General features: G+C 36.7%; 1 long non-coding RNA gene across 1 annotated transcript in view; it reads right to left on the bottom strand.

The window, feature by feature from the left end:
• The window catches only part of LOC134159704 (uncharacterized), a 558,348-nt gene that overhangs the window by 232,586 nt on the left and 301,534 nt on the right, over positions 1-24,228 (bottom strand). Inside the window, exon 2 of the long non-coding RNA XR_009963265.1 lies at positions 4,281-4,364. This is a non-coding gene — a long non-coding RNA (uncharacterized LOC134159704). The remainder of the gene's footprint in view (positions 1-4,280; positions 4,365-24,228) is intronic.

Raw genomic sequence — 24,228 nt, forward strand, 5'->3', positions numbered from 1 at the left:
TCCTGCATGGGCTGCAGGTGGAGATCTGCTGCACCATGGACCTCCATGGGCTGCAGGGGTACAGCCTGCCTCATATGGCCTGCACCACAGGCAACATGGGAATCTCTGCTCCGGTACCTGGAGCATCTCCTCCCATCCTTTCTGCACTGACCTGGGTGTCTGCAGAGCTGCTTCTCTCACATACTCTCACTCCTTTCTCCAGCTGCATGTGACAGGGTTTTTTTTCCCTGCTTAAATATACTATCGCAGAGGCACTACCACCGTTGCTGGTAGGCTTGGCCTTTGCCATTGGTGGATCTGTCTTGGAGCTGCCTGGCATTGGCTCTATTGGACACTGGGAAAACTTCAATAACCTTCTACCAGCTTCACAGAAGCTGCCCCTGTTGCCGCACCCTGCTACCAGGACATTGCTGTGCAAACCCAATGCAAGGTTATTTAGAAATGTATCATTATTTGAAAAACAAAGCAAACCAAAAAAAGTCTTATATAATAGCAGTATTTTGACTGCATTAAGAAAAAGGAGCGAGAGTGGACTGCCTGGGTCTTTAAAGTACATATAAACTGCCAGTGAATGCTTTGGTTATGCACAAAGACAAGTGTTCAGTATGTTTTGCACATGGGCACTGCTTTTGAATTTATAAGGACAACTCAAAACACATGAAGTTATTCTGATATCTAATTGTCATGTTGTCAGGTGGACTCTAGCATTATACAGATCAATTAATAATGGTGAAACAGCTTAAACAACATGAAGAAGGGGGAGGGAATAATAACTCACGCTAATACAACTCAACTCACTGTATTGTTTCATGATATGTTTAGTGTTACATGCAGAATAGTAATTTCCAGGTTTAAAGTGGTCCCTTAAAACAACAAAATAGAGCTTGTTGATTTTTTATTTTTTTGTATAAAACTCAGGACTCCTCTACTTATATGGCAAAACTTGATTTAAGAGTCTGTTTCATTAATGAAACAAGATAGCATCAGAACCAACTTAAACATACCAAAAGGTGTTACGTATAAATGTCTTAGTAAACTTTCTGCTACTGGCCTAAAGAGTAGTATAACATTTAGAAAGAAGGCAAAGTCTACCAATTCATATACTCTTTTAAAGTCTACCTTTATCTTGTATTTTATCTTATATTTTGAAAAAGAAATGTATAATTAATTAGTTTTTAATTAAAATGAGAAATCATTATCTCACTAACATTTCAATGTTTTATGTTAACAAAGAGCTTGTAGCTAGAAATGATTAAAAACTAATGGATTTGTATGACCACTAATAAAAGACTTTGGAGTGATAAGAAATACCCACCAGTTGTCAGATTATTGCTAAGGGACACAAAATAGCTTTCATTAGAAAGACATCTTAGGGGTGCAAAAAAAAGGATAATCTCTTTTGAAGCTCTGGTAAACCATAATGCCATCCAGCAAGGAGCAACCTCCAGGTAAAATTTTAATGCTTTGAAACTATTACTATAATACAGCTCTAGAACAAAGCTGTGGTGCTCAGAAGCCGATATACATACTGTAGGTATCTTAGGGATTTATTTTTACTCATATCATTACTCATCATATGAACTAAACATCCATTTGCAGTTGGAGAGCAACATCTAGTTTAGTTTCATATGAAAGCAATCCAGTTGCCTTGAGATTATTTCAATGTGCAAAATGAGGAAGAAGGGATAGCTGGGACACTCATTCCAGATCCAGACTAAGTGCGTAATGTCAACATGGACAACATGGTGATTCTGAGCAGCGCTGCCATTCTGGTGTGAAGCCTTTGATCAGTTTTGCTTGATGAATACTCTTGATTTGATTTGCAGAGATCTCTTGGCTCCTGCCAGCTGGATTCCTTTTGGAGTAAACTAAACTGTCACCAGATGTGCTCTAAGTGTGCTGCACATGCCTAAAGGAGACATGAGGGTGTGAGTGCCAGGTCCTAGACTTTGGTCACAGCAACCCCATGCAATGCTACAGGCTGGGGAAGAATGTCTGGAAAGCTGCTCGGCAGAAAGGGATGATCTGGGGGTGCTGGTTGATGGAGCTGAACATGAGCCAGCTTGTGCCCAGACAGCCAAGGAGGCCAACAGCATCCTGGCCTGTATCAGAAATGGTGTGGCCAGCAGGGCTGAGGCAGTGATCATCCCCCTGTACTCAGCACTGGTGAGGCTGCACATGAAATCCTGTATTCAGTTTTGGGCCCCTCACGACAAGAGAGACATTGAGGTGCTGGAGTGGGTCCAGAGAAGGGCATCAAAGCTGGTGAAGTGTCTGGAGCACAAGCCTGATGAGGAATGGCTAAGGGAACTGGAATTTAGTTTGGAGAAGAGAAGGCTCAGGGAGGACATTATTGTTGTCTAAAACTGCTGAAGGGAGGTTGTACTGAGGTGGGAGTCAGTCTCTTGTCCAAAGTAACAAGCTATAGGACAAGAGGTAATGGTCTCAAGCTGCACCAGGAGAGGTTTAGGTTGGATATTTGGAAAAATTTCTTCATAGAGAGGGTGATCAGGCATTGTAACAGGCTGCCCAGGGAAGTGGTGGAATCACCGTCCCTGGAAGTGTTCACAAACCATGTAGATGAGGACCTCAGTGACATGGTTTAGTGGTGGTCTTGGCAGTCCTGGGATAATGGTTGGACTTGATGATCTTAAAAGTCTTTTCCAGGATTTTTGAAGATTTTTTTATGGCATCGTAGAGGAATGCCACAGGAAGAAAGAGATATGTCTCCAAAGACAAGAGCTAGGAGGTTGAGTGTGTGAAACAGCCCATTGTTCTGTGAGGTTACAATGGGGATTCAGTGGGAGACATTTAGGTACCAGTGCATTCAAATCCACCTGCTCCAAGACTGAGTTTTAGGAGAAGCATTAGGCTGACATTTCCTGGAGTCCAATTAGAGTCGCCGAGTTCCCTCTACTTATGCTTTCTTTATAACCCTTTCTATTGCTCCCACTGAGTTCTGGGATCTGGCAGTGCAGAGCAGCTTCATTCTCCTTTATTTAAGCTAGGGTAGCTCAATTTGTTTTTTTAGCTAGTCTCTGAACAAAATTTTCTGCTTTGATAATCTTTCACATCTTCTCTGCCCAGATCATAGATATTTTATTATCAGTGGATAAAGGAGAACAGCTGCACAGCTGGATATTTGGAAGATGGAGAAACATGGGAGATACAGAGTTTTGACTTTGAAATGCAAAGGACAGAAGGAGAAACCATTGTCTGTCTGTGTCTGCCTTGTCTTAACTTCTAAACAGACCAAGAATTCAAAGTGCACCCTTTAGAGCTAGGTAGGAAGTTATTTAAAATACTTCCTATAAGCAACTTACAGCTTGGTACGGTAAAACCTTTGGAATAGTTTTCTCTGGATTATGCTTGTACATTTCTTTGGTGCATTAAGCATCACAAGGAAAGGTTATTATACCAGGCGAAACCCTTCTGTTGATAATGTGTGGTGTTTTCTATTTATAAATGGGGAACAAAGCCTTTTGAATGCTGAAGACCATCAAAGGACTCACAATAAATAACCAAAAAATGGAGCTGAGATGCTCCAGTTTCCAGGCCAGTATTTCAACTATAACATATTAATAGGCTTATGCTGGTGTGTCACCCATCTCTTTTTAAATAACAGTAGCATATGTATGTAGAAATATTAAGTGCTTTTGCCATAGGAACTGAAAAGTATTCTCTAAAATATCAGGGCTTTCAGCTTTTGAAAGCACCATGTGCGTCATTTGCAGATGAGACCCTTCATTTTCTGAGGTGTGCTGGGCATATATGACCAAAACTGTAGTGCTCCTTTTTAGAGGCTTAAGGTGGGTTGGCTCTTACTTTCTCAATGACCTATATCTTTTGCCATAAGCAATGAAACCTTAGTGAGAGTATTCCTGTTTTTTCTGAATATTTCATATAAAGATTCAGATTACATTCTGAGCCTTGCCATTACTGCTAAAAGTATTTTGGTTTAAGAAATTTTTAGGCTTGAAGAAAAAAAACAAAACCAAAACCCAAGAGGTGAGATAAGAACAATATTTTTATAATTTATAAAAAGTCATATAATATTAAAGATAATAAAAACAACAACAATAATATAAATAAATAAATGTATGTAATTCTGGGAAAGAAGAGCAACAGAAATAAAACCCAAGAAACCCACCCAAGAAATCCAAGTGATGCACAATACAGTGGCTCACAACCTGATGACCATTGCCCAACCTGTCACAGCTCCTTCCAGCCAACCCCATCCAGTTTATATACTGGGTATGACATGCTGTCATATGGAATACCCCTTTGTCTAGTTTGGGTCAGGTGTCCTGTCTCTGCTCCCTCCCAGCTTCTTGTGCCCCTCCTCACTGGCAGAGCATGAGAGACTGAAAAGTCCTTGATCAGAGTAAGTGCTACTTAGCAACAGCTAAACATCGATGTGTTATCAGCATTGTTCTCAGATTAGAGCCAAAACACAGCACTGCACCAGCTGCTAGGAAGAAAAATAACTATCCCAGCCGAAATATATAGTAAGACGCAATGTGGAAACTAGTGCCTGAAGCCAGTCTCTGAATATACTTCATAGCAACTACCTTCACACACTTGTCCTCTTCTTTTTGGCAAATATAGTGAAATTTCTTCTAAAATACCTCTAACTGAAAAAAAAGAGAAACCTACAAAATCATGCTGTATTAAATTCATTGCCATTTTTTTTTTTTGTGGATTTGAGTATTGTAAGCATGCATCTTGGACAGCATTAAAAAATAAAGGGTATATTAATCCTGTCCCTCCATTCAATGTGTTAGTGCAACTTGGGGCTTTGATATGTGCTAAAAATATTACAGCAGTTCAGAATTACAGCTACGTAATAACCAAATAGTGACAGGTGGATCACATTAGCGGGTTCACCAGCTACAGCAGATGTTCTCTGTCGACTTACCACTCATTGGAATAATTTATATCCACATAGGTTTGGAGCTTTCAAACTGATCATACAGTAGGTAAATCCTATTCTATTACAATTATAGTATCACCAGATATTACAGTGACTAATAATTATACAGTGTTGTCCAGTATTTTCTCTAAGTTTGAGAAGAAATTTCCTTAGTGAATAGGATTCTTTTACTTATATTTTTAATTAGATGTTGAAAAGCTTTTCCTTGGTGGTAAAAATTATTTTAAAATTATTAGAATAAAATAAATAAAATTGGGTTTCTTTTATACTTGATCTCCAGGTAAGGATATGCTTCTGTTATTTTACCCAGGAATTTGATCCTGCTTGTACCGAATTAGTCGAATGGCTACCCCTGCAAAAGAAAACCTTTTCCTTTGATAAAAACAAATAAACATGTTTCCCTTCTATTTTGTATGGCTTAAGAATTACAGCATGCTTAGAGAACAACAGCTGCAGGAAGCAGGCAGACCTACTTTGGCCTATGGTCGAGACATCAGAAAGCAGTGGGAATCAAAAAGAGAGGTTTCCAGATCAGAGACTTTTGTGATGTATCATGGCAGATGCCTGCAGAGTTTCCCCTGTCCTGCAGATGGCTGAGCCAGCTGTATTCACCAGCAGCAGCCAGGTCCCAGCTCTCATCTCTTCACTGCTGCGGAGGACTATGCTCCTCTGGCAGTCCTGCTAGCTGTGTATAATGGCATCTGTTTTTTTTTTGCTGGAACCCTTATTCTTGCACCCTGGTCTCATGGAAAGTTGCACCAATAACTATCTTATAAACCTGCTTTCTGGACTGTTATCAGAAAATAAAAGGAATTTACAATCCAAAGTTATTGATGGCAGTAGTCTTTTTCTAAAAACACTCATCTTGCTGCATACATGGTGCTTGTTTATTTGCGTAAGGTCAGCTCATGTGATGCAGGGCCTCTGTTTTAGTTCATGTTTTTGAAACAAAAAATTACTATTCCTTTTTTTTTTTTAAATTGGAAAAACAGTGATAATTTTCACTGATACAAAAGTGCTTAAGAGGCATTTCATATTTCTGTATGTGAGTGAAATAAAACTGGAAATTTTATTAATCCAGAGTACATGATATTATAACCTTACATAGGCTGGCATGTAGAGCACTTAGAGCATTATAAGAAAACAGCAGATGTTGAATTATCATAGACCCAGAGAGATTATGAGTTACACGTCCCTAGGAAGTTTATACAGATAAATCCACAGGGCTCCATAATAAATTGATTCCATTTAACACTTTAAAAATGTTCAATAATATGTTGTTTAGTTCTTACAGCAACTGACATTGAAGATAGAACATTAAAAGTAATATCAGCAGTTTCTGTAATTACAAAGATTATTGTTAAGGGAAAAAAAAAAACACAACAAAAACCCTCTGTCTTTGCATAACTCTGGCAAGAGCAAGCAGATAGAAAAAATCAGGTGGTCTCCATCATCCATTTTGAGTTTTGCAGGCTTGTGCTTCTAAGAGCATTCCAGCTGCAACCTTTAGAAGGGCAGAGCTGTCAGATGTCAGCAGAGATCACTGAAAGCCACTGCCAAAGTGTACATCCCAGCCACCTGAAGACAGTAGGTCTATGGCATTGTGTTACCTTCTATGAGCTGAGACTAGATTTTATATACCAAAAGAAAATGTGCAGACATTATACTAGACAAAGTCAATAGCAGTAAATTCCATGCTCTGAGTAATCTTAAGTTATCCAAGAGACTAATTTTCTTTCCCAGTTTTTCAGGGTATGTCTTGTCTTTAGACTGGATATTAGGAAAAATTTCTTCACTGAAAGGCTAGTCAGGCATTGGAAAAAGGTTTCCAGGGAAGTGGTGAAATTACATCTCTAGAAGTGTTCAAAAACTGTGTCGATGAGGACCTAGTTGACATGATTTATTGATGGACTTGGCAGTCCTAAGGTAACAGTTGGGCTTGATCTTAAAGGCCTTTTTTAACCCAGTTGATTCTATGATTCTACTACGTACATGTTTTCTTTTCACATGCCTGCAGAGCCTAGCTATGGTACATCTACCAAATATTAGATCTTGGCTCAAGAAAACGCACACAGAAATCATCACCAGACTTCTATAAAAATAATACAGCTTCTTCAAAACCAGTACATTTGGAAGCACAAGAATATGACAGCTGGATTTTTGCGTGTGCAAAAACAGGAAGAGATAGGAGAGGGTTTAGTGTTTAATTCCACTGAGCTAATTGAAATACAAAGGAGAATAACTGGGATGAGAAAAACTTTATTTGATAAAAAAGAAAAAAAATCTTTCCAGAATTTACTTATGTAGGGTAATGGTACAAAATGCTAAATCATGTTTTATACACACTGGCCTGATATTTCTGCCTTAGTTCACAAGACTGTTTTGTAACAGGTAAGTCGTCACAGTGCAATACAACGTGTTTCTGGTATTTTGCAAGCACCTGTGTACCATCTTATGTAATTTGTAAAGCATGTTTGTTGCTTATACCTTTTGGATAACATTAAAAAAGAAAAAGTTTTCTGTTCAATTTGGAGTGCCATGTTTGCTTGGTACAGCCTGAGCTGGGAAAAAAGCTATCACAAGCTGAAAGGCAAACAAACAAACAAAACACTGTCTCCCAGCCTATCTGTTAACTTCTAGACTAAATGTGAGTAAACTGACTACTGCTCCCATCCACACTTACCCAAAATATAGCTCAGTAGTGTAGCACTTATTCTGCATTATTTTTCCCCAATGTCTGTGTTCACTTTATCCTAGCCTGCAGTTATTCCTTTCCTAAATTGGCCAAGGTAGGCCAGCCTACTTGACATCCACTTCATCCTCAGATACTGAAACATGTGAAGAGCATTTCTGTTCAAAGAGCTCAGCATACAGTGGATTAAAAGACGTCCCTCCCAGGTGCATGACCTTCAGCAGAGCAGTGGCTGCCAGCAGAACTCAGTATGTAGCAGCTCATTTACCAAGGGCTGGGGTATAACTCCTATACATGCATTGGCAGAATGATGTGAGAAGCTCACCTCAGGAGCTGGAAGGCTTGTGAAAGATGATGAGAAAGGAAAGAAAATGGCCAGCACCTGTGAGACAGCAGTTATAGTATGTGAAAACTGGCAGGGAACTACTCTGAAGCAGAAGTCTAAAATTTTAATCAAATCAGAGCTTTACTAGGTAAAATTTGTGAATGTCAGGTGTCCTAGTACGGAGGGAGACAAGCACTGTTTTATGTAATATGATGTCCACAATTATTTTTCAAAGGCTAGGTTCCTATCTCTTGTTCTTTTAATATAAATTTATGTTAAATGCAAATGTTTTATGTAGTATGTCCACAATTATCTTTCAAAAGCTAGGTTACTTTCTCTTGTTCTTTTAATATAAATTTATGTTAAATGTAAATACATATGTATATTAATTATTATTTTTCCTTCTGAAAATGTCCAAAACATTATAGGCATTTCAAGCTTAATGTGTTCACTGTACTACAAATTGAATCTTTGTACAGCTATAATTATTACAAGCTGGGTGTTTTTCCTCCTCCCAATTTATCTAGAAGCATAAACAAAATGACAGCCTGGTTTTATAAAGACATGGGATGCCACGTAGTTTAATTACATCTCTGCATACTTCCTTGTTTCTTGCAGTTGTGTAACACACAGGATCTATCAGTGAACACATAATTCCTGTGTACTTACTTGACCTTCTTCATTACCCACCATTTTGGAGAAATATTGTGAGACTAAGGATGTTTTGATATTAAGATGAAGAGTTGTACCTAAATCTTGAAGAGTCCATCCTAAATCTTTAAAGAGTTTGTGAAGTGGGAGGGAAAGACATACAAAAGAGTAGGATTTGCACAAGCTTGTGCTTCTAAGAGCTGTATGTTGCTGATCAGCACATATATTCAAGGTGCTAAGACAAGATTTTGCTCATATAAAACTAATTTTGTGGAAGCAGGCTCAGATCCTCCATTTGCACTGGTTTTCTATTGGCAAACTGATTTTTTTCTGTTCTCTGTTACATATTAGAGGGCATATAGTTGTTCTTTAGAGACAACTGAAGAAGTAGTCCTCTCAAATTTTTCTGCCAATTTATATGTGAATCACACAGGTAATCTACAAACCAAATTAAACGGAGGAGGAAATGAGACTATTTCTTCCACATTTGGAAGAAGATAAAGAGAATTTCAGCAATATTCTGTTTTGAAAAGATTCTTAATCTAGGGTTACTATAATTAGAGGCTATTGCATAGTAAAGCACTGTACGCTGCTGATCTGAGAAAGTTAGGGAGACCTTGCCATTATTTAGATAAATATGTTGAATAGATTAACGAGGTCAATTCCCTGACTGGCAGCTATAGTGAGATTACTGGCAATGGTAATACCCCAGGCTGGGAGCTGCTGCTACACATGATATGGCTTTTCCGTTTTCAAGCATGGGTTCAAATCACTTCTAGACTGTAGTTATTTGAACTGTAACATTTTTGAGATCTTCTGTGTGAAGTCCTAAGGAAATATGAAATACTATTACTGCAGCAACGTCATAACTATTTTCTTCTTTAGTGTACTAAACAAAGGACTTTCCCAGCTGGATATGCATCTGTGTGTTTAAAAGTATGGCATTTTTAGAGCAATTAAGAAGGGCGTCCTGTAATGAAAAATACGTTATAGGGGATATCAAATAGTGAGAAAATGCAGAAAATTAGCTAACATTTGCAATTATAAGATCTACTTTCAGTTTGCTTAATACTTTGTTAGGTTTTAAAAAATTTGTATTTTTTCTGGCTGTGCATTTGTTTCAAGCTGAAGAGTTTTAAAAATATAATTTCACTCAAAAGGTTAGATAAAAGTATTATCTTGTCACATGAAAGAGAAATCTGAAGTTTTCAGGTCCCTGAGTCTCTTGACAACCACATCCGGTGAAACAGGGATTTGAAATATGTCAAAGAGGGAGTGGAGCAATGAAGTTAATGAAATGCCTTCAACTGTCATTGAAGTTTGCCCCAGTTCAGTGAGGTTATATACTTTGAAAAATCTCATTTTGTAAATGTCCCCTGCTGACTTTGAAAAAGTCAAGCAAAAATGGTCTCTATTTAGGTGCTACACCTTCAGTCAGTACGTCTCAACCAAGACACTTAGAACGCTCCAGGCATTGCCACTGCCATGCCTTTCTCTTATCATCAAACTATTCCTGAAGCTGGTAGCAGAAATGTGTCCCTCATCTCCTGTTGGCACACACTGAAGATGGAAATTGTCATCTGTCACACTGTGCTGAAGCACTTAGGGTTAATTGTTACACAGCCCTCTAGAGTTATCACTAGTCACAGTCTTGGCAATTGTTTGCCCCATGCTCCTTAAAAGAAAAATATATAGACTTAGGACACTGTACAAAGAAAAATTACATAAAGAAGTGTTAACCCCAGCAAATCAAATGCATAAAATGAGGAGATGTGAATAGAAACAAAATCAAGGCTCAGTTTGTGTAGATAACCTTAGGTTGCCCCTCGCACATGAATGCTTTATGATGCAGTTTTAATCACATACTTTCAAACTGCCATTTCACAAGATTTCTGTGATTTTCAGCATGTATGAATGGTAGTGATATAATAAGACAAAATCTGTCATTCCTCTATCTAGTTTACTGTGGACATTAGATATCACTTAGTGAATATTCACCCGCAGGAAGATAACCAAATTAAGATACATACACTTCTACACTGTAAATTATGTTCTGTTTTAAACTGGAAAACAGAAGGTATTTTATCTGTTATTTATTTACAAAACTCTACTTAGAAACTTACAAGTTATAATTTTGAGTATGTAGACATAGGAATTGACCCATCTGAGTGATTTTTTAAGTTTTATATTTTTAAGTCAGCTTCTTGGTTAATTATTAAAGCAAATTAAAGTTGTGCCCGCTGGGAAAGAGATTATGATTAGGTGAAAAAATATTAAATCCAGATTGTTTATGGATTAGCACTTGGACAGTTGTCTACTGTCTAGCATGTTGCAAGTTTTGTCTCCTTTACAATAAAGTAAGTCATAAGAAAGGAAAGAACTGCTGGAAATGAAGTATAGTATTTAAGATGGAACATTAAAAAGACTATTGGGGAAAGAAGCTGTCAGTACAGGAATTCTTAGTTCAGAGGTCATTTTCAAAGCCAATGTTGCATGCCTAGAAGTTATGAAAATTGGGCCCATTTTGCTGTAAATGTCCAAGGTTGCACAAATTAATATCAGAGCCATACCATTCTGACTATAAGGGCAATATGCCACGCAGAAAGCAATATGTAGAGTTATGACCACCTGAACCATGCAACCTATATTTAAATGGAAATAAAACCAGTACCGAAACGAATAGTCAGTGCATAGCCAGCACGCATGGAAACGTGCACCCTAGAGTAAAGAAAAAGAAAAGAAAAACTGTTCTTAAACTACAGCATGATGTAACATATGTGAAAAGTTAGTGCATGCAGTGATCACTGTACTGATTCAGTGAAGCATGACATGCTGTTAATGTGTAATGAATAATTTTACAGGAAAAGCAATTTGTAAAAAACTGAAGTGGATGTTTTTTCACCATCGCAATTTGCTGCAACGAGTGGGTACGTAACAATAAAATTTCTAAAATTTAGATGTTAACTAATGTAAAGTGCATGAAAATTTAGATTAAAAACTGCATTAAGTTTTTTTTCAAAAATGCAGCTGAGTGACAATCTGAATAGGACTGTATTTCTCATGTGTGTTTGTACAGAAACAGTAACAACTCTGACGTTTCTTGAAACAATCTGTCCTGGTTTCATCTGGGGTAGAGTTATTTTTCTTCCTAGCAGCTGGTGCAGTGCTGTGTTTTGGCTCTAGTCTGAGAACAATGCTGATAACACATCGATGTTTAGCTGTTGCTAAGTAGCACTTACTCTGATCAAGGACTTTTCAGTCTCTCATGCTCTGCCAGTGAGGAGGGGCACAAGAAGCTGGGAGGGAGCAGAGACAGGACACCTGACCCAAACTAGGCAAAGGTGTATTCCATATGACGGCATGTCATGCCCAGTATGTAAACTGGGGGAAGTTATTCAGAAAGGAATGATCACTGCTCGGGTCAGCTGCACGTCAGTCAGCAATTTGTGAGCATTACTTGTTTTTTCTTGGCTTTTATTGCACTCTCTTTTTGTGGTCCCCCTTTTTATTGCTATTAGTATTATTGTTGTTGCTATATTTTATTTCAATAATTAAACTGTTCTAATACCCTACCAATGGTTTTACCTTTTTTTTTACAATTCTCTTTCCCTTCCCACCACGGGAGTAGCGGCAAGTGAATAGTTTCATGGTACTTAGTTGCTGGCTGTGCTTAATCCATGAAAGTGTCTTTCTGTTTATTGCCCCCAACTTTCTCAGCACCAGTCAGCCTAAAACCCTGCTAAACGCAAAAGCTTTAGCAATAATGGCAAGGCTCTGAAACTTAGGAACTTGATCTGAATCATTATATAAAATACTCAGAAAAAAACAGGAATAGTCTCACGAAGGTTTCATTGCTTATGGCAAAAGATATAAGTCATTGAGAAAATAAGAGCCAGCCCACCTTGAGCCTCTAAAAAGGAGCACTACAGTTTTGGTCATATATGCCCAGTGCACCTCAGAAAATGAAGGGATTCATCTGCAAATGATGCACATGGTGCTTTCAAAAGCTGAAAGCCCTGATATATTAGAGAGTACTTTTCAGTTCCTATGGCAAAAGCGCTTAATATTTCTACATACATATGCTACTGTTATTTAAAAAGAGATGGGTGACACATCAGCATGAACCTATTAATATGTTATAGTTGAAATACTGGCCTGGAAATTGGAGCATCTCAGCTCCATTTTTAGTTATTTATTGACAGTCCTTTGATGGTCTTCAGCATTCAAAAGGCTTTGTTCCCCATTTATAAATAGAAAACACCACACATTATCAACAGAAGGGTTTCACCTGGTATAATAAACCTTTCTTGTGATACTTAATGCACCAAAGAAATGTGCAAGCATAATCCAGAGAAAACTGCTCAAATAAGTAAATCTTAGAATGATACTTTTTACCTTGCATGGCAAATATTTCTACACTGCACCAATTTGAATCTTTTGAAAAGCACAGATTTTCATGATGTCTGTCTTTTGCCAAAGGAAATGGTAATTAAATAACTTGAAAAAAGTAAGTACTTTAATTAAAAATCTGCTCCCATGAGATTGGAATAGAAAGCTTTAACTCAGTAGAAAGCAGAAAAGAGACAATGTGTTCTTACATTTTCTGCATCTTTCTGAGGTCATTATTATTTTAAATATGTTCAAAGACTAAATATAAAAATGTGTTGTGATACTTTTTAATTTAAAATCTATTCCATAGATAACATGGAACTACTAAGCTTTCCTTGCAGGCCTCATTTCTTCAGCAGCCTTGTTTTCAGCCTAATTGAAAATAATATGAGTTGATTATCTTGCTGATACTTTGGCAGAAAACAATGAAGAGTTCCTAGGAGACTACATTGAGCCTGGGAGGTTTAGAGTATTTTCTGAAAACATGTGTGACAGTGATGAATGGGCCGGTTAGATATCCCTAGACCCTTATAATCTCTGGTCCAACAGTTTCACTTGTTCTGGCTTCAATTTTATACATCTATTTTTCCAGGATAAAATGCCTGATGTACAAGTAAATTAGTAGTAAGAGTTAAAGAGTTAAATAAACCAGAGAATTACTCTAAATGAAAATCTTGCGCTCTAGAAAATGAAAAAGACCTTTACTAAAAGGGCACAATAACTAGTTTGCACAAACTGAGAAGGGAAAGCACATTTATTCTGCACTTGGCATCTTAGAGAAGGGAATAGTTCTGGGTTGACAGCAGTATAGGACAGTGTAGCTATTCAGAATTGTTACATCTTGGAATTAGGCATAATTTGGGGCACCACAGAGCTTCTACAAAAAAATACAGAAAATACATCCTAGATTCTCTATGCAAATTGATAGAACGTACTACTCTCATACATTTTCAGCCAATTTGCAAAGATGCACAAAAACCACATAAGCAACATCTCAGTTAGTGGTAGCTATTGTCCTAATCTAAGCACCCAAACTCCATTCACATGTATGCGCATCTGTTTGTACATATATATATACAAGGAGTATAGGAGAATTAAGTTCTTTAGAGTTAGATGGTAGACCATGAGAAGCTTCTTTTCTAAATAAGACACGAAGAACTGCCAAAATGACAAACATAGATCCATACTTTAAAAAGCAGATAGCTGAGTAATCCATTTCTATCCAGAATTTGAAGTGATGCACTCCCCTCAATAATCAGATGTCTTGGCAGAGCTGTCCACAAATTTTATCTCATGTTGTAATATGTTCTTAGAGCACTATCTGTCTTAGGCGGTGTAACAATCACCCAGGATGGAGCTGCAGTTACCATGTTATGCACTATTTCATGGCTGGAAAGGAACTGTCCCTTACCACCTATCCTGAATGTCTGGCATATATAAGGTGGCATACAAAGTATAAAACCAGCATTTGCTTTAGGCAGGAAATACAAATGCATGAGTGTGATGATATAGTAGTATTATATAGAAGCTATATCATTCACAAAAGGTGTTCTCTTAAAGAATTTCTTAATAGCTTGGAAATAGTTAAATTTTAAGGAAATATGTTTTTCTTCTGTTTTGAGAAACCATGAGAAAATTAGAAATAAAGATTTCTTTGAATAAACTCTAAAAACATTTTCAAATTTGGGAGAAACAGCAGGAAGAAGTGTCAGTCTACATTTTAAAGAACTCTATGCAGTTATTTTAGAAGTATATGCATAAGATTAAAAAAAAAAAAATATCTCCTTCTTAGAGATGCAGATAGATAACTTAGATGCAATACTTTTGTCTCAGGAACATTTTACTGCAAAAGATCACAGGCCAGACCAAGTGGGAATTTTTGTTAAGTTAAAACACAGGACATATATAGGTCTCTTTTCAGCAGGGAAGAGAGATTCAGCAGTGGTAAGTCTATGAAAAAGGAAGGCAGTCTCAGTGCCTACACTTGAGAAATATCAGCAACCCTTCAATGCTCACAGCTTCTAAAAATGAAGAAAGCAAAAATAAAGAGGTCATTGTGGGAAAACAGGAAGCTACAGTTATAACTGGTGCTCAGTACTGTCTGCATGCAGGCACAGCTAAAAGCATCAATGATAGTGAAGTGAAAGCTATTTAATAAGTGAACTACAAGTTATAAAGATGAGAAATGTATTTTTCATGTACATATTTAGACAAAAATGGAATGTACCTTGTTATGCACATTTTATGATAAAAATTGTAGCGAAGTATAAAAAGAAAGCCTAAGACAGTTCTTGAAAGTAGCCCTGCCATAGTATTCAGATTATTAAAATATTCATACAGGCATACAGGAATTCATTATAGCCAACTACCTAGATTACATAAAAGAAAGCGAGTGTTTTGTTAAGTTCAGTGGCATATAGCATTTTGCGCATATACAATAAAAACTCTTTCTTTCCTGGAAAACAGTAAACAAGATGTAAGAAATCCAGTATTTATGAAGCTTCCTTCAACTAGAAAACAGAAAACACACACACACACACAAAAGAAACCAACTCTCTTAAATTTACTTTTAATAGTTTTTGTTACAGTAGGAAGTGTTGACTTCTGAAGGTTTTTCCATTAATGAGAAGTTATTTTCAGAAGAACAGAGAGCAGTTTCATTCAGGCAGGTCCCTTGAGATGAGATGGTTTATTCACCTAATGCCTTGACATAACTATTTAGGATGAAAATATCACAGGAACTGATCCTCAATATATTTCTAGTATAATATGATTCTGGAATAAAAATTCCATGTTGTGTATGCAGATGACAGTGACTAAGGAGAGTAGTGCTCCACTGCAGTGTCTTCTAGAATCCTAACAACATAGCATCTGAGGGCTACAGTTCAGTTACATTCTTATATTTACTAAAATGTTAGTTGCTTCACACTGTTACCCTTCATGGTGATTACTCAGGAATTTATATATAGAGCCTTGAGACTGAAACACCCTCTGTATGTATAAATATAATGTAACTGTAATAACCAATCATCCTCTGCTTCACAGTCTCTGCTTGGTTTTGCTTCAGCTTTTGGTTGAAATTCAGGTTGCTTCCACTTGGGTTGACACTCTGTCAGTATTTATTTTTAGGGATATGTTTAATTCATATTTAGCAAAAAGATAAGTCTAAGAAAATTTGGTTTTTATTGGACATTACATGGAAATTATTTATTCAAAATTTTAATTGGTTATACCACGCTCGACTGACTTAGTCTCCTTTGCAGATGATCCTGAACATGCCTGGATAGCCTTGACAGGGTGCAAATTAATGATGCAGACATCATGCTTTACAGAACATTGCTAACCTATGCTTCATGGTTATCTCTTCAGAACTGCAAGTATTTACAAGAAAGCACCACAGAGTTAGATAATGAATATGCATGCAAGGCCACGCTCACCCTGCAATGAATTTGAGCTCACAGGTGCAATTACTGTGTGAAAGTCAGAACTACAATGACGGAAGAAGTAGCTAGAGGGGTTGTGCTTCAATCTTAAGAAACTTAGGAGTGGAAAGAAACATTCAGATCGCTATTAGGCTTCCCTCTGATATTTAATGGTTTGTACAAGCAGAAGCAAAGGATTTCTTTTATTACCATAGAATCATAGAATGATTCCGTTTGGAAGAGACCTTAAAGATCTACAAGTTCCAACCTGCTGCCATGGCCAAGACAGCTTCCACTAGACCAGGTTGCTTAAAGCCCCATCTAACCTGGCCTATGTATAACAACAAGCCAATGTTGTTATAAGTATTCAGGCTAGCTTTTATTTATTCATAGAAAAAGAAATGACTTGCCATTGTAAGGTTAGTATGTGCTTTAGAAAATATTTTACATATAAAATGGTCACACTGAACTATTCAATTACGTTGTATGGGCTTTCAAAACATTTTTTTCTTTCTTAAAGAACAGTCACTCTGGGTTATAAAGTATAACACCTATACGTTTTTTAAAATTAATAAAGATCACGTCTGATTTAAAGTGAGATGGAGACTACCATTAGATCCTGACCTGTGAACAAAGTAAATCTTCACAGTGGCTTTACTAAGCTAAACCACCAAATAATTTATATAAACCACCAAATAATTTATCTAAACCAACTGATATGAAAACAGGCAAAATTTATGATAGTCTTTTTTCTTTTTTCTCACATTTACCAACTGTCTGATGCATAATGTGTCATAACCAAATGTTATAGTTGAGATACCAGGTATCTCGTAGCCTTGACACACTGTGGCTTTCCATATAATGATTATAAAAATTTCCTTGTAAAGCTTGTTTCTTAAAGATGTTGTATAACTTTCACAGCCAATGGAAAACTTTACTCTCAAAAGTTTATTTTCCATGCATTTTCTCTAGAACCATCTGTTAAAATCATCCTACATATAGTTATTTTTTTATGCCTCAGCAATGTGGACATATCTTACCTGAAATACTGTAATTGGAGCAGCTTTGCTGTTTTTTTTTCTGTGTGTATACACTGAAACACACATTTTTGTCTCTGCTGGATTCAGTTTTTTTCAGTACAAGAAATTGCTCAGTATAAGGATTTTTATGTATAGTCTATTAATAATAATATCCAGTGGGCTTGCTTATCAACCTCTTTATGCTTCTGCCATTGGCAACATTACCTGAGATACTGCAAGCAAGTCAAATTCAATTAATTTCTGATCTCTGTAGTTGTGATCTCTGGCCAAGATAATTTTCTTTCTGGCGGAGAAAAGTGTCTATAGCCATTACAAGGTTGGTTAACCTATATAATGTGCAGTAGAAATGAGAAACTTTCTCTATATCCAGCTGGTTATTAATAAAGAACAAATCCTTTTACGCTGTCAACAACACTTTGCTAGGATCAAAGTCAAATTGGTGGCTGACCATCTGTCTCCATGCATATGTATTGCACATAGTTCATGCCTTACTTATCTGTTCAGTCTCACCTTGAAGCAGAATAATTAATGACATTAAGCCAATTTGACCTAGCCAAAACCATTGAGACTTTTATTGTTCACCTCAATGTAGCCAGAAGCTCTGTTGGTCCCAGTTTCAAATAATTTCTGTTACCTTGGAACACTGAGTTAATTTTTATTTAGAATATATACAAAATTATATATACTCAGGTTTGTAAGATGCCATCACAACTTTTCCATATAAAATTTATAGTTTACATTATGCAGTGAGACTTGTTTTTCAAGCTGTTCATTAACTGCATTATATATCTTAGAGCACATGTGGCTTCACTTCACTACGGAAAAGACTTTATTCAGATAGAGGTTTTCAACTATTGTTTTGAAATATGGAATAAAAAATGGACCTGTCTTAAAAAGAATACGTGGGTGCTTCATTAGGTCCAATAGCACCTAGTGCATGATAGAAGAAGCAGAAGTATTGTTAGGCTGTCAGTGATGCTTACGCAATGTAACAATGTTTGCTTTCTTTGACTTATCGCCAGAGTCTCAAGTGGTTTACACTGTATGACCTCTGCAAATATCAAAGAGTTTAAGTCAGGAAATCATTTTGTTATCAGTCTTATTGCACTTAGTCAAGGGTTCGTTTTTTTTTGTTTTTTTTTTTTTATTTTTATGAAAGTAAAATTAAAGAGAATTATGGATAAGAGCAGTAGGGGGGTTATGCTTAATATGTAGAATGACAAACAGCTATAAGTAAATAGACTCAGAATTAGTGAGACTGATTTCTGTATACTGCGTCAATTGAAGCTGGAACTACTATGCTTGGATACCAGTTTTCTCAATTAACTTTGAGAAAAGGCTAGACAATTTTCCAGCCTGCCAGAATCAACTGGGTAAGAATGCATCCAAACCATTAATTCTCTGAAAATATCATCATATAGAACTGCATCCAGATCTAAATGTCAAATATCTAAATATTGGGGCAGAAGGGTGGGGGGTGGTGGAGTGTGTCTGCATAATGAGGGGTTTCCCTCTATTTTGGAGAAAAGGAACAAAATTGATTTCTAACCCTCTTCTGGAATCAGATTTCCATTAAAGATACAGCTCTGGGTATAGAGAAGTCTATATCTCATTAAGCAATTAAAGTTTAAAAGAGACTCGGAGGCTACAAAAGAAAGAAAAGGCTGTTGGTGTGGGTCTTGATCCACTTGCTGTATGAGCAAGTTATAAAAACTCATTGTACCTTGACTGAGTTCTTGGTAAAATCAAAAAAGAGCAGACAGCCTTAGGGAATGGGAGATATTACTCCATTTGGAAGAGTTGCTCTGTATGAGAAAAAACATGTGCTGCTGTTGACCATGATGTTTCTGATCTGTAACTAGTTGAGAGTTTTGGTCTCAGGGCTGTTAGAATGCTACCTCTAAGCAGCACTAAATGCCTTCAGAAGTTATAAGGAAAAAAAGTCAGGTTAGAGGAAAATACCTTTTTTACTCCATGAAGAAAAAAAATAATTATTCAACATCCTTTTTTATGTTTCCTTTCTCTCAAAGCAGATCAAAGTTTAGTTAAATTAATTTTATGATAACTTGGGCAAGACACCAACATTTACATTCACAGTTAATCACAAACTCTTTGACCTTGGTCAACCTCCCGTACATCAGAGGAGAGGGTTCAGAAAGGCATTACATGAAGGCGCCAATAAAGACTATTCACTGCACAGTCTAGCACGAGGCACCATAGCTGTCAACTGAATGGTATGACAGTGTTCAGATTAAACAAATAATCCACTTAATGAGGCATATCTCAGGAACTTGCTGAGAAAGTTAAGTGTGTGAGTGATATGGGTACTTTCTCATGTATTAATAGAATAGTAATCAAGGCAAGGTACATTTTCATATACTGGTGACAGAAGGATTAGGCAGTATGAGTGTTAAAGCTTTAAGTACCTTTGAGAATGCAGGGTCTAGTTTCTTTTCTTTTGTTTGAACTAAAATAAATAAAACCAAATATCCTGCAGTCAGCACTTATCATTATGTATAGTTTCCTCAGCTATCTTTTGGAAACTTAGATAAACAGCATCACAGATGTTCCGTGAAAAATTTCCAAAGGAGCACCTACACTGTGTAATTTTAAGCAAATTAAACCTATGCAATCTAACCCAGTTTCCTTCAGTCTGCACAGTTAGCTTATTTAGGGACGGGACATGGGATACTTTTCTATGTTTTCGAGAGCAGGGCCTTGCTAAGCCTTGATAAACAGTTAACAAGATCACAGGTTTTTGTTTCTGTGGTGGTAGGAGCATCTCAAGAAAAACATGGTAACTGATTTTGAAAACTGCAAAAGTAACTGATAATAAAGTACTTTTTAAACCAAAAAATATTGTTGAAATAAACTAAGGTTATGTTTCATGGTAACATTTTAAAAAGATGTTTGCAGTGTAATAATTGTGGTTTTCAACCATTCATTCCCTTCAGTGGTACGTTAGAAAACTACAATGGAACAGCACATGCAGTGGCATAGACTGATATTTTTTTTTTTTTGGCTGATAAACATAGTGAAGTGGAAATTCCAGGAGCAGAGGTACTTCCAACAGTGCGGAAAAATGTATTCACTACAGTTATGTCTACAGTTAACATACATTCAAGAGAAGCTACTAGTATTTCTTGGGCCCAGACAGTGTTTGATCAGATGGGGCACAGGATTCTTTTGAAACACAAGCTCCACACACAAGCACTTGACACAGAGCCCAAAGTTAGGACAGTTAAATAGCATAATATTTGCAGGCAACATCAAGACAATGGCAGAGGTATGGGTATCGTGTCATCTATCACTTCCGGAAATGGATACAGGTTCTCAGAGGTGCACAGCTATAGAAAAGAAAGTGGGCTTCCTTGTCCTTAGAAGCATACAGCCTGCATGATGACTTCCTACTCCTCCTTAAATATGTGTGTGAGGAAGAGACCTCGATATCATTAAATTTTTTTGCTTTTCTGTTGTTTTGGTTTTTGTTGTTTTTTTTTTCTTATTTTAGGAGAGGAACAACAGTAGGCCTAGACATGTAATAAAAGTTTCCCCAACAAATACCTCTCTTGGACTTATTGTTTACTTATTTGCTGTATTTTTAAAAATGGACCAGCTGCTTCTCCATCCCATTGTAATGAAAAAGGACAGCAAATGTAACATAAAATTTCATGTCAGTGATATGCTTTTTAACATCATCTGTGAATTCATGTATCCATTCTGTCAAGCTTCTGCAGATCTTTTCCCTTTTACTATTCCTCACAATTCAACTCCCTGAAGCAAACTTCAGTTTCAGTTTCTGTTGTAGATATCCACTGGCAGATAACCCTGTGCTAAAAATTAGAGGTATAATTGATGTACATTCCCATGTACATAGGAAAAAAAAGTCAGATTCATACATGTCAAACTAAGAGTCAACATCTGGGAAGATTAGCCAAAGAGTCTTAAGGAACTTTTATAAATCTCTGAAAACCCAGACTCGGCACCATGAACTGTCCTCCAGCCTTCTTTCCTTAAATTCTGAACCATTTTACTATGTGCCTGTTTCTCCCTGCCTGCATTTTGTGTTTGGAAAATGAAGACACTTCTTTAAGCTATTTTTGTAATAGATAAACTGGTGAGTGTGAAGTTTGTGGAATGTAAAGGTTTCTTGAAATGGCAAAATACACAATCAAATAGAATTGCTCTTAATTACTTAAAGATGGCATAAGAAAATTAAGTGTAATCACATTGTGGAATATATAGGTAGGTCAAAATGGAACTACTTTGTAAAATATGGTGGAAATTTCCTAGGGGTAGAAAATCCAAGAAACATATTCCAGCACATCCTATTTCAACTGTTCAGAAGTTTTTTTCCATTTCAAAGTTTTTTATTTTATGTGGTATAATAATTAAATAAAACTGGAACAAAAGGGAAAAGAACCCAGTCTTTGAAGAAAAAAGTATTTTGAAAGATGCTCCATTATTAGCAGATTTCACTTTTTTTTTTTTTTACTTCATAAGAAATTTTAATCAGAGTTCTCTATCTCTTTCAAGAAATAGAGAGTCTGTCCACACTGATTGCTCATATAATTTTCAAAGAGACTCAGAGCATTTTTATGGGATTTCTGGGAAAAGGTTTTTGAGCTCAGTAACTGGGATTTCACACCGATAAGGCCTTCCAGCAGCTGGCTAGATCTAGCTAACCTGAATTCACTTAGCAATATTGGTGGGCCTTGTATTGACAGCTGCTTAGATACCAACAATGTTTTCCAGGTTAATTCAATTTAATCTCATCAGTGTTGTTACCTACTGTTAAAAACAGCTTTTGCCACCATCATTTGTTATACTAGTCGTAACACTTATAGGACTGCTTTATACATGCTTGTATTCACAGTGATGTATTCTTTTTCATTTTATTTCTTTGGATTGAACATATCTAGCTGAATAAGTAAGTTATGATTTGTATAGCTTGTGAAGAAAAAGTTATGCTGCCTTGTGACTGAATCAAGTATACCTTTATAACAGCTTCATGATTAAACTGGGAGATCATACAGCAGCATGGAAGTAAAAGGTGATGTATGAACTGTTAAGGTTACTACTAAAAGTGCTGCAAATGTACAAGATAAATTCCTAGAACACTATAAGCTATAATATGAATACATTTGAAGGATAAGCTGACTTAAAAATACTAATAAAGTACCTGGCTTGATGGACAGATTTGAGATTTACCACTGAATTGGAAAGAAATTGAAAAAGCAAACAAATTTAGAAGAGAATGGCTTAGAAATATTTTGTGATGTTTTATCATTTTGTTTATTATTCTCCTGCATTTTGTTTTGCATCCTGTTTCCCATTCTTTCAGTTTTCCTGTTGCAAACTCCCTGTGAAGAACTGACAAGTAATTCTGATATATCTGAAGATCACCATGACACTTTTACCCATTTTATTTATATTTTGCAATCTGGGGGCTTCTCGCCCTTGTTTTAGGCAGAGAATGTTTCCTCTTCTGCCATGTTCTGTAACTGTTGGGTGATGTCAGTGTTGCTCAAATGCCTCTCGAGGATTTGTGTTCTGTCCAATCCAGTGACTGACAAACTATCATACAGATCCTGCAGCTGCATATACTTATGTCACCCTAAATTCTGTGAGCTTTAAGGAAAATAGGATAGCTCTGCTATTGATACAGGGAGGGCTTGTTTGTTTTTGATCAAGTGAAGAAAGAATAAGAAAGCAGGACTGAAGAACATGAGGAAAATAACAGTCAGTCAGGTGAAAGAGTGGGTGGCTCAAAGGGTTATAAAGGAGGGGCATTGCAGAAATTATTTTAGTTAAATTTTAATGATCCCAATAATCTTACTGACTTCATTCTCCAAAATCCTAAAGTCAGTTTCAGATATAACAAACAAATATGGTGGTCATTAAAAGATACAGGATTGCTGATGGAGAAGGGAGGAAGGATCCAAAATATGCCATTTTTTATTTTTATCACAGAGTGTTAGTATAGATTTCTATGGAAATTTATCTAAATGTTTCTTGGAGGAGGTCTTAGGAGGAAACATGTCAGTCATGTGTAAGCACAGAGAATCATGATTACCCTAATGCTTTGATTTTTTTTTTCTTTTTTCTCTGTGACTCCATACATGGCAGACTAATAAGGTTCAACATCAGCTGTCAGAAACTCCTAAAGAAATGCTGCTCATGTGCCAAGAGGAAGATATTGAGTATGTTATTGCTGCTGATTGCTGCCATTGCAAAATGTGAAAACTGTCTGCTCCTCAGCACCTGCAACAGCTTCTGCTGGTTGAAAATTACAGTACATCTTTGAAAGAACAAAACCCCTCTAGAAAAGAAGTAGATGGCATTCTTTATTGAAAAGATCTGGTTTTGAAGCTATTCACATTAAGATGCCTGCTCAGCCTATAAAAATCATATGGATTCTTTTGTCAGATTTTAAATTGTCTTCTTTTAGATTCAGGGAGAATAAAGGCACAGGTATATTACTCCTGAAAGACAGAGGGAGTTAAGTTTTTTTGTAGAGAGGAATTGAGATAGGCAACCTTTGTGGGTAGTTTTATTTCCTATATTTTAATAACATTCCATGTGCACTCCTGAAGAAATGTGACTCAGTGGCTCTACCTGCATTACGTTTTCAGGCACAGATTTGGTCCACTTTGTGGCAGCACACACACTTTGCCTTGATACTGGTAATGAAGGATGCTTTTAAGAATGTAGGTGTTTATAACAGAAACACTTTTCTGCCCATTGTGTTACCTATTGATCTGTTTATGTTCTGG

Source organism: Pezoporus occidentalis, unplaced genomic scaffold (genome assembly GCF_034315485.1).
Source record: "Pezoporus occidentalis ecotype Australia unplaced genomic scaffold, CSIRO_AGI_Poc_V1 ctg15, whole genome shotgun sequence".
In the NCBI taxonomy this organism is placed as follows: Eukaryota; Metazoa; Chordata; class Aves; order Psittaciformes; family Psittacidae; genus Pezoporus; species Pezoporus occidentalis.